This window comes from Photinus pyralis, unplaced genomic scaffold (genome assembly GCF_008802855.1).
Source record: "Photinus pyralis isolate 1611_PpyrPB1 unplaced genomic scaffold, Ppyr1.3 Ppyr1.4_LG1, whole genome shotgun sequence".
Taxonomy (NCBI): domain Eukaryota; kingdom Metazoa; phylum Arthropoda; class Insecta; order Coleoptera; family Lampyridae; genus Photinus; species Photinus pyralis.
The window spans coordinates 42,848,960-42,859,986 of record NW_022170249.1 but is presented as its reverse complement, the minus strand read 5'-3'; the positions used below and the strand labels follow the sequence as shown (position 1 = coordinate 42,859,986).

At 36.6% G+C, this 11,027-nt stretch overlaps 1 long non-coding RNA gene across 2 annotated transcripts; it reads right to left on the bottom strand.

The window, feature by feature from the left end:
• Positions 1 to 7,127: 7,127 nt before the first annotated feature.
• LOC116158997 lies at positions 7,128 to 8,945 on the bottom strand. Of its 2 annotated transcripts, none has more exons than XR_004142874.1 (3): positions 8,538 to 8,945; positions 8,017 to 8,491; positions 7,128 to 7,965 (listed from the first exon to the last, which is right to left on the bottom strand). It is a non-coding gene; the product is annotated as an uncharacterized LOC116158997 (long non-coding RNA). The 2 variants fall into 2 exon arrangements; XR_004142873.1 differs by having other exon boundaries at positions 8,017 to 8,485.
• Positions 8,946 to 11,027: the final 2,082 nt, after the last annotated feature.

Below are 11,027 nucleotides of genomic sequence, written 5' to 3'. Positions count from 1 at the left end.
CGAGCCTCTGAAACTGAATTATAAAACGCACACAACAAAAATGCGAATGGCTCCCCAACTCCCCACACTCCGCAGGAAGTTTAGGTGTAACATGACGTAGTAATCACGTGACTCAACATTGGCCATTATTCCATAAGTACTTGAAAAGTAAACGGCGGCAATTTTTAACAAAATGATTTTCAAAACACTACGAATTATATTGTTAACTTTTTTAAAAATTGTGTGAAAGATTTCGAAAGTATTTACTCCAAACAAAATGCCGACAAGCAAATAAATAATTACGGATGGGAATATGAATAAAAAATGTACTTAATCAAATTTACTCACTGTTTTTATAAACACTAGTCCATTAACTCATCCGAGAATCTTAATCTTTTATGACTAACACGAATAAAAACTATGAATTACTTCTGGTTCTAGTTGGAAATCGGAAGTTTGGCTTCAAAGCTAACTTGTGACACAATACTTTTTAAACACACGTTAAGGATGATTCTTTCTTGTTAATTCTACGCATATTGTCGGAGTCAATATTAAACGCGACAATAAAACACGTATCGATGCATTCCATACTCTGAAACTGAATGCTGAACTCTCACCTCTGTACAATTGTACATCCGGTACCAGTACCACCCTGGCTCTTCAATTGTCGAAGCATAAGTGCGCAAGTGCAGATGCAACTTCGCGCACGCGCGTCCATGCATATTGACTAAAAGAAATGCAAACACTTTCAGGATCTCAGTACAGTGAAAGTAAAAAAAAGGCGAATTTAAATAAGGAAAATGTGCCAAGCACATTCGCACCCATGCGTGATTTTAATACTTCGTGTTAGCACGTCATTATCGGAAACTGGGAAATTTCTTAATATGTAGTTCCATTTGCTTTTGCACTCATTTACATAGTTCTAGAACTCTAGATACGTTACAAAAAAGGTTCCGCAAGTTTACCCTCAAAAATTACTATCACGAATAGTGGCTCGCAATTTAAAATTTTAAAAATTCAAATTTTCTGAGTAATTTTCTAAATTGCACCGTAGTGTAATTCTATGCAATACTTGGTATAAATTATTACTTAATTAATCTGTTCAATCCCTGTGATTGAAAATGTCCAGACTGCGCAACGTCAACTATCATACTTCTAAAGATATTTTCTACAGTTTTACTATAGGTGTTTATAGTAAAGACCAAACATAGCAAATAGTAAAAATTAAATGTGCGCATGCGCAAACGTACCTCAAATAGTAAAAAATCAGACGTGCGCATGTGCAGACTGTGCAATACGGTCGTGCTTATTTATGAAGATATTTCTTTGAATTTTTAATCATAGACGCTTCGAGTAAAGACAAACATACCGTATAAATCAAATATGAGAATTGCGAAATGCCAACTGTCTTATACGAGATATATTTTTGAAATTTTAATTACAGAATCTTCTAACAAAAGCTAACGTGACGCCAATTTTTAAACTCAAATGCGTACATGCACAGTATCAACATCCCTATTTATGAAGGTAGGTTTAACTACGCTTGAACGATAGAAATGCCTGTCCATATAACCCTATAAAGTGGAATAATTCGAGTAAGTGAACGAATCTGATGGAGCTGAAAAATGTAAAACACTTGAAGTTGGTAAATATTCTATTATAATCTACTAATATAAAGAATCTGAAACCGGAAAAAGCCGGAGAAACGGAAGTAAGTATCTGAAGGATCATAAAAATATGAAGGTGCTGATGCGACCAAACAGCTTGAAATATATATTTCAAAGAAAGGAGAAAATTCTAAGGAAATAGAAAATTTTGAGGAAATAAAAGGAAATTTTGAAGAAATAAAAGGTTTCTATATGGAAGTAGGTATCGTTGCTAACTTGAAGGACATTTTTGTCTCCCAAAAGAAGTCGTGACCAACTCCTCGGGAAAAATTGAAAGTTCAGACAGAATACAGAATTTCCTTAGACCAGTTCTCAGAGGATTCTGCCTGCTACTCCGAATTAGGTTTTCCTGATGCGGTTTTCCTAGTTGGTAAGGTAGATACCGGAGTAGTACAGAACAACTTAAGACCTTCTGTAAGTGCACCTCTAAAAAGCACTATGCGAGTCACTCTGTAAGTAATTGGGCGCAAGTCTGTTGAGGGCCCAGAACAAGGCAGGGATAATAAATAAATATATACATATATATAACTGCAGGATATGAAGCGAGATACCAAGCATCCGAAGAAAAATTTGAAGACTCCAAAGAAACCCAAGAATCTAAAAAAAATAGGCAGAATCTAAAGGATCAGAAGAATGCGAAAGAAACAAAAGAATCTGAAAGAGTCTACAATTCTCTACGAATTTGAAAAATTAGAATTCGAAGATTCTTAAGAATATGAAAAAGCTCATGAAACTGAGAATTGGGAAAACTAAAGAATGGAAAAAATCCTAAACATCCGAAGTAAGGATTTGAAAATCCTGCAGAATCTAAAATTCTAAACAATTGATAACACCGAGGATAACACTGAAGATTTTGAATTTTAAGAATGAAAAGAATTCGAAGAAATGATAGATTTTGAATAATACTAAGCATGGAAAGTGTACCAAAAGACACAAGAGAATCAGAGGAATAGGAAAAACGTAGAGAATCACAAAAATTTGAAATATGTATCTCATAAACGCGAGTCCGAGCGCGAATTGTTCCCAGAAGCATCCAAAAAATTAAAAAAAACTAAAGAATCACACTAATTAATCTGAAACATTTGAAGAATTCCTGAAGGGAAACATTTTAAAAAACAGAACAATTCGAATAAACCGAAAAATTTCAAGAATCTGAATAATCCGTAGATTTGGGAGAAATAAAATAATCCTAAAATTCAACCAATGCGATCTCGAGAACCCGAGTGATCCGAATAATTTTAAAATCTTAATGAAGAATAAAGCAACTGAAAAATCTTATTCTTTCCTAGTTCTTGGAGTAATTCCTCCAAAAAAACAAACATACAAATCGACCGTCAAAACTAAAACATACTTTGATTTTTGAGTATATTACACCCCCTTCCTCACCTCCCTCATACAAAAACCATTATGCGTGGCCGCATGCGGTTGAAAATATCTTGAAATTAAATTGTTTAAAACTCTTTACCTTCCTCGGAAGAATGTTCAGATTTATAGGCAGACTAGAAGTCCCCTTTTGGGAAAAATGTGAAATTTTGCACACGTGTAGCTACAATAATATGTAGATAACGTAAAAAAATTATGACGTCGCTCTTTGTTTGTAAACAAAAATTTTCAATTCTCCCATACAACTACTCTTAGTGCTATGACATACTATGCTGGAAACCGCATGCGGTAAACCGCATGCCAGAAAATGAAAAACCGCGTCATGTATAATTAAATGCATAAAGACATACTACGTGCGTTTTGCGGTCGCCGCATATAAATGCGGTTTGCTGCCGCAACTTGTCGGCGGGAATGCGGTTGCGGTAAGTGAGAGAGCACAAAGAAACAGATATTCGATGACATACTAGCCGCAACGTTTCTGCCGGCAAGTAGTAGTGTCCTCAAAAATGTCTGAAAACCACCATAACTTCTGAAAGAAAAAAGTGTTAAAATTATCGGGATGTAGTCGATGATATGGGTGCATGGAATGTCTCCTCCTTCTTGGGTTGCCGAGTAACTCTTCTGCGTCGGCTGCACATACAGCTACCACATTAAGAAAATGTTTGTATGCGTCCATTCTCCCCGAAAATTATTCAATAACAGCAGTAGCAAGGGACTATTTTCTGCGCCGGCATGCGGTTCCCGTATATAGTATGCCATGAAATGAAAAATGCGGGAACCGCTCAAATTTGCGGCTGCGATTTACCGCATGCGGTTTCCAGCATAGTATGTCATAGCATACGTGGTCGCAGGTAGTTGAAATTTTACATTTGACATGTTTGGGGGATGTAAAACCTGTATATATTGGGACATCTCTGAACATCGCTCTACCATCGGAGATCCAAGAGCGGCAAGAGCCCTACTCTAACCGAATGGGCGCTTTATGTCGTCACCGTCACATTTTTTAAGTTTACTCACCTGAGTTTATTCGTGAAATTCGAATTCTTTAAATCCTGCAGTTACACTTAATTTCAAGTTCACAAAAACACATCACGAGAACGAATAACAAGTTAAAAAGTAATCGTAAACGATTTACATAAAGCGCATTTCCACTTGCATTCATTTCCCATTTGTAAGATGCAACTTCTATAAAATCGTAAAAATCCGGCCACAAATATGAAAGATAGCGTTGCACATGGGCAATCCATTTTTGTCGTGCTACTTCAATGTCAGTTTATGAGAAGAATTTCATTTCAATGCTTTTCTAAATAAGAAAGTTGGAACTGCGCATGCGCAAACCTAAATTTTGAAACTAATGTTAGATTTTCCTTTGTTCCAAGCGCCTAAATATCAAATTTCACTTAAATGCTTCCATAGATAAAAAAGTTGGCACTGCGCATGCGCAAAACCAAATTTTGAAATTGGCAGTTGATTTTCCTTTATTCCAAGTGCCTATGTATCAAATTTCATTCAAATACTTTTATAAGTAAAAAAGTTTGCAATTCGGGTTTATAAATGGTCGAGATGCGAAAAGGGCACTGTGAATTTTGAATCGATTCGATTCAACTTTTGGCGTTGCGTATTATATGGCTAAAGCTATGCCCATATTGAATTTCATGCAATTCAATTCATAACTAACGGAGATGTAAAAGTGATCGAACATTTCTAAACAAAGTTATCGTTCACACGGACAGACAGACAAAGGAACAGACGGACAGACCAACAGGCAGACGACAGATAGCAATGCAAAATTATAAACGATCTCTAGGATCGTTAATAAACGGCAAAAGTGTAAAATTATGGAACATGTAAAAAACGGTTTTTTGTTTTTTTTACAATAACTTTTTTTGTAAGCGGTACAGAAAAAATTCCTTCCTTGGTACAAGACTCGACACCATAACGAACCAAATAGCGAAAAAAGTAGAACAATAGCTCTTAAGATAAAGAACTAGTAGCGTCGCAAAACGAGCGGACGGACAAAGTGGCCACAATAGCGCATTTTTTTTTTATTTTTGTGGAAATGCGCTAAAATCCTAAAAATGGTTACAACGAACGTAAGAATATCCCCTTGTTTTATCGAAAGATGGACGTCGATAAAATGGAAAGGATTCTAAATAGAGCTTTTATTTCGCCAGAAAGACGGCATCTTTTTCCGTTTCCTGGGAAGAACGTGATATAATCAATTAATAATCAATTAGATAGGAAAATAAACCATCTCTTCAATCATCAATGACTGAGAATACTGAGATAGATCTTTTAGCACAAAATGATAATAAAAATAAAACAAAAATAGATTATGGAAAATAAAATATCAGCTTGTGCTTTAACATGAGAAATAAATATCCGTTCCCATTTTCCCAAGGATTAGTCACACCAAAGATCATATTACACTTTATCAGACTAAACAAAATAACAAACACCTACCTAAGCGTCATGCTGTTGCCAAGCTTATTTAATTATCGCAACGCGGTAGGCGTATGTCTAGTAATTTATCTCAAGGAGCGCAAAAAAGACAACTGTAAACAAATAAAAGTAGGTATACAGGGTGTCCCATGACGAACTGAGTCGGTCATTATGACATTATCTCACCTGTGTGAACTTGACCCCCCAACTTTAGAAAGCAATAATTTTCGTGATTGAAATGGATTGCGCTTCGTTTGCGCACAATTGCATTGTTTGCGCACTGCCGGTTTCAAAATTACGAAGGAATCAAATTGGGAGGAGCCAACTTCACAACTGCCCCCCAAGTTTACAAATTTGAATTTTTTTTTTAAAGTTTGAAGTTAGGTGCGCTGTTGCAGCCACTTTCTCTGTCCGAGGCCTTAACTACTCATACAGTTTCCAAGATATTCGTTCTTTTTGCATTTGCTAGCATATGGCTCTGCCACCTGATCAAAATAGTAATTTATGTTACAAGAGCTGAAAATACGTTATAGCGTAATGAGCGTTAATGACGCGCGGCATGGAAGCGAGTTTACGCTATAGTTTTCAGCTCGCGTACCATACAACATTTTTTGTGCTGCTTTTACTTATTGAAATATTTAAATAACTCAAATAAATAACATTTAAAAGGTATGTTGGGTTTTTTTTCTACGCAATATTGCGTTGGTAGCACTGCTGTTCGCCATTTGATATTGGAATTTGAAATTTCTTTGATTTGAATCTTTTTATTTACGTCAAAATGAGTATACCAGAGCACGTACAAGTTTGTGCAAATAAGGCGATGGCAAATCTACTGCCAAAAAAATCATCAAATCGTTATAATGAAGAGTATGTGAAGTTCACGAAGTGGTGCAGATAACAGCATTACAGAATATACAGAACAAGTTATACTATAAAAAATCCCATAATCGGTTTTTCATTTATTACACTAATAATAAGTGTACACGGCAGCCAGTAGGTATGAATTCCTTCGGTAGCATGCCACGAAAGATTGCCGAGTTTCTGCATCTTCCCAATGCTCAAAGCTTTATACAGGGCATTGCTTTAGGCGGAGCTCTGCTACTATATTAGCGAGGAAAGGATCTGATTTCCTAGCAGTGAAACGCCATGGAGGGTGGAAATCTTCTGCCGTGGCGGAAGGGTAGATCGAGGATTCCCTTCACGCTAAAGTGGCCATCGCAAACACATTAACTGGAAAAACAGTGGCCCCAGAACCAATGTCCTCTTGGCAACGTGTTTCGCATTTTANACGACCTGTGTGAACTTGGCCCCCCCAACTTTAGAAAGCAATAATTTTCGTGATTGAAATCGATTGCGCTTCGTTTGCGCACGTTTGCGCACAATTGCATTTTGTTTGCGCGCTGCCGGTTTCAAAATTACGAAGGAATCAAATTTGGGGGGGCCAACTTCACGACTGCCCCACATCTTTACAAATTTGACATTTTTAGCGCATTTTCCAACGAAGTTGGGTGCGCTATTGCAGTCACTTTCTCTGTCCCTCCGCCTGTCCGAGGCCTTAACGACTCATACAGTTTCCAAGATATTCGTTCTTTTTGCATTCGCTAGCATATGGCTCTGGCACCTGATCAAAAAAGTAATTTATGTTACAAGAGCTGAAAATACGTTATAGCGTAATGAGCGTTAATGACGCGTGAGGCCGCAGGCCGAACGCGGCATGGAAGCGAGTTTACGCTATAGTTTTCAGCTCGCGTACCATACAACATTTTTTGTGCTGCTTTTACTTATTGAAATATTTAAATAACTCAAATAAATAACATTTAAAAGTTATATTGGTTTTTTTTTTCTACGCAATATTGCGTTGGTAGCACTGCTGTTCGCCATTTTGACATTTGAATTTGAAATTTCTTTGATTTGAATTTTTTTATTTACGTCAAAATGAGTACACCAGAGCACGTACAAGTTTGTGCAAATAAGGCGATGGCAAATCTACTGCCAAAAAAATCATCAAATCGTTATAGTGAAGAGTATGTGAAGTTCACGAAGTGGTGCAGAAAACAGCATTACGGAATATACAGAACAAGTTATACTAGAAAAAATACATCCCATAATCGGTTTTTCATTTATTACACTAATAATAAGTGTACACGGCAGCCAGTAGGTATGAATTCCTTCGATAGCATGACACGAAAGATTGCTGAGTTTCTGCATCTTCCCAATGCTCAAAGCTTTACAGGGCATTGCTTTAGGCGGAGCTCTGCGCAAGGCAAGGAGCTGATTTCCTAGCACTGAAACGCCATGGAGAGTGGAAATCTTCTGCCGTGGCGGAAGGGTAGATCGAGGATTCCCTTCACGCTAAAGTGGCCATCGCAAACACATTAACTGGAAAAACAGTGGCCCCAGAACCAATGTCCTCTTGGCAACGTGTTTCGCATTTTAGGTAACTTGTTGTGCTGTTAAAGGTGGAGCATCCTTCTTGGGCTTAAGGCAACTGCCACTAAAATATTCCTAACAGTGCATAAAAAAGTCAGCGATTTTCACTACTTACCTATTATTATTATAGGTACTTAATCTAAAGTAGTTGCACTCCTTTGTTGTTTTTCCTTATGATAGATTACTTAAACCACAGATTTAAATATACTTAAATCTGTGCTTAAACATTCATACTGAAATTAGGACGATTATCTACAAATAATAATTAATATACTTCAACTTAGAGGTTATGTTTTTAAAAACAACGTCGTTCCGCCCGAGGTTCCGCCCACTGGTTTTGCCGTTGCCAACATAAGTACAGCCAATGTAAATTACAGTAAAGTAACATAACCCTACATTTCACCACTTTAAAAGCATTTTTTTGTCATTATTATTAGGTCTATAGTATTATTATTTATCCATTTATCATCTACTACGTATACTTTATAACAGAAAATCATTAACATGTTTCGACCTTTGCTGGATTTCGAGAATGAACTTTGCCGATCTAGATCTTTTCGCTGTAGTACATTGCCGCATAGTTACTAAAACTAAATAGTGTCATTTCCCAGTTAAGCAGCACAAACAAGTACATACCTATTTTTATTTAAATGGATTCAATTCAATATCGTTGTCGTCGCCTTCTTCTTGAATTAATGTACCGACTCCATTGGTGCAAATGCCCTTCCAATTCGAACATGCGACAGAGCAGTTTAACGATGGGTTTCTACAACCACACCTGTCACTATCACATCCTTTGGTGCATCGACAAAAAGTCATCAGGGGCAGCATCCAACTCGGAGAGAGTTTCGGAACTAGTTGATTATTCCTGCTACGCCACTGCGAATTTGCTTTAAATGATAATCTGTGACCGCTATGGAAACAGTAACTTGATTATTTAATGTCAAATTAGGATTAGCTAATCTGTATTTTTACTATTCGCATCAAATTGTGGTTTTTAATAGCGTTTTCGATTGGCAAAACTCGTGCTGCACGAGTGCAATTTTTACGTTCTATTGGTAATTTTAGGGCAATTTTCTGTGTTCCATTGGCAAATGTGATGCAACAATTACGCACTAAATGCAAATTTTGACGCACGAGGTCGGAGAGCTCGTGGAGCAAATTTTCAAAATAAAAGTGCGCCAATTTGAATTTGTTTCTTGCGTTGAGAGTTTTTTGTTGTCATCTAGCGATAGCGAAGATGATGAACTAGCCATATAACTTCTACTTTACAAAGAGTTGCATTTACTCTTTAAAGTGAACGCCAAAAATTGGTTCTTTACAGGAATTTCAAATTTATATTCCTCATTGTTTATCATAAATAATAGTGAAATCATTTCAGTCATTTTTTAGAATACAGATTTGTCGATTACCTAAATCATTGTAGAAATACAAATCTAAAATGAGGTTATGGACAAATGACAGCAAATATTTACGAATATTTATGTTCCATTGAGAGCAATTTTCACATGGATTTCTTCAGTTTTTCGTGCAACACTCGTGCAGTACGAGTTTTGCCAATCGAAAACGCTATATCACAGAGATGTATGGGCAAACGCGATAAGGTTGATATATTAACATTGTATCAGGGTGGTAACAGTTTAAAAACTAAACGCACCGCTGTTGTTTAATTAAAAATTAAACCATTTGTGAAGTTAGGCAACCAACATTACCTACTAATAAATCAGCTTGTTTAAAAATCCAAAGATAGTAAATAAATTGTGCTGCCACATCGTGTCGAATAGTGGTACTATCTAATTATACATTTAATGGCGCTATTAATTCGTAAAAACGCAAGAAACTACGAACATACACTCCCCACGACAAAATTTGCCAGGAAAAAAGAAGATATTTTAATAATATTAAAAAAAATAGTGATGTTTAGATTTTTGAAATCAGAAAAAAAGGCTCTATCACACAAAAAATAAAAATGACTGCCATAGGAAAAAACGAAGTTGATAGAACTGTTCAAATTTAAAACTAGCATCTTACAGAGGGAAAAAAGTGACCACAATACTGTGTCATTTATTTTGAAATATCTTTTCAAATAACTTCGGTAAAAAATTAAACGATTTTGAAAAATTTCGTTTTTTTTCAGGATATCTCCGAAAGTAGTAAGTACGAAATTTTTTCAGTTTCAAAACGGCATTTTGGTAAGCATAAAAATACGCCAAATTTTAACTACCTACCTACCTACCTCTTACAGTTTCCGAGATCCCCATCGTGGCCCTCGAATTTGATTCAGCCTGTATAGAATTATTGTTACCTATATAAGTATTTTCCTTTTGTTATTATTTTAATTTTCAGGAGGAGTAGTGCCATTGAGTATATAATTGCTTACTCAATGGTGGTGCTTTAAATTAAATTTTAGTAATTGATTTATTTGTGGTTATGAGTTATGACATTTTTGGTTTTGGAAGCCTTTATCTTGACAGTACCTAGTGAACATTCAAGGTCGCATTAATACCCTAGGGGGCTCTTAGCAATGAGAGTTATTGGGTCCCCTTTTTAGCACATTTTTACAAATTTATTTGTAAAAATGTAATCTCACTTTGACCGGTCGGCCGGCTAGCTAGCAGCAAATAAGCGCCCGTAGAAGAACGCTTGTAGAAAGACGAGGAGTGTACGTGTACCTACCGTGTCGTGTAATTAACAACTTTAGGGACGAGGTTCACATGATGTGGGTTCAGCGACATCTGGGCGCCATCCCTGAGCGTAGTTTACTAACGTCGTGATTTTTCAGTTTTTTTCTACTTCTGCTTTAGTTTTGGTCCGTGTTTTCAAACTAGTGTCGTCGGAGAGATTTTATATACGCGCACAACTCCTACGTGACGGAATGATGTCTTTTCCTTCTGCAAAAAAATTCCTAATCAGAATGTTCGGCAGTAATTATATTCTCTTACTTACTTTCGCCCTGTATTGCCGCCCCTCAGAGGCCGACACCAATTAAGTGAGCAGGGTTAGCTAGGCTCTGGGGCCCCCACTACCCTGAGTACTCGTTTCCGTTATCACCTTTTGACGAGTCACGGTCGAGTCCGATTGCTCGAAATTCTACTCCCGTTTTCGACAAATGGCAATCGAGTTTTC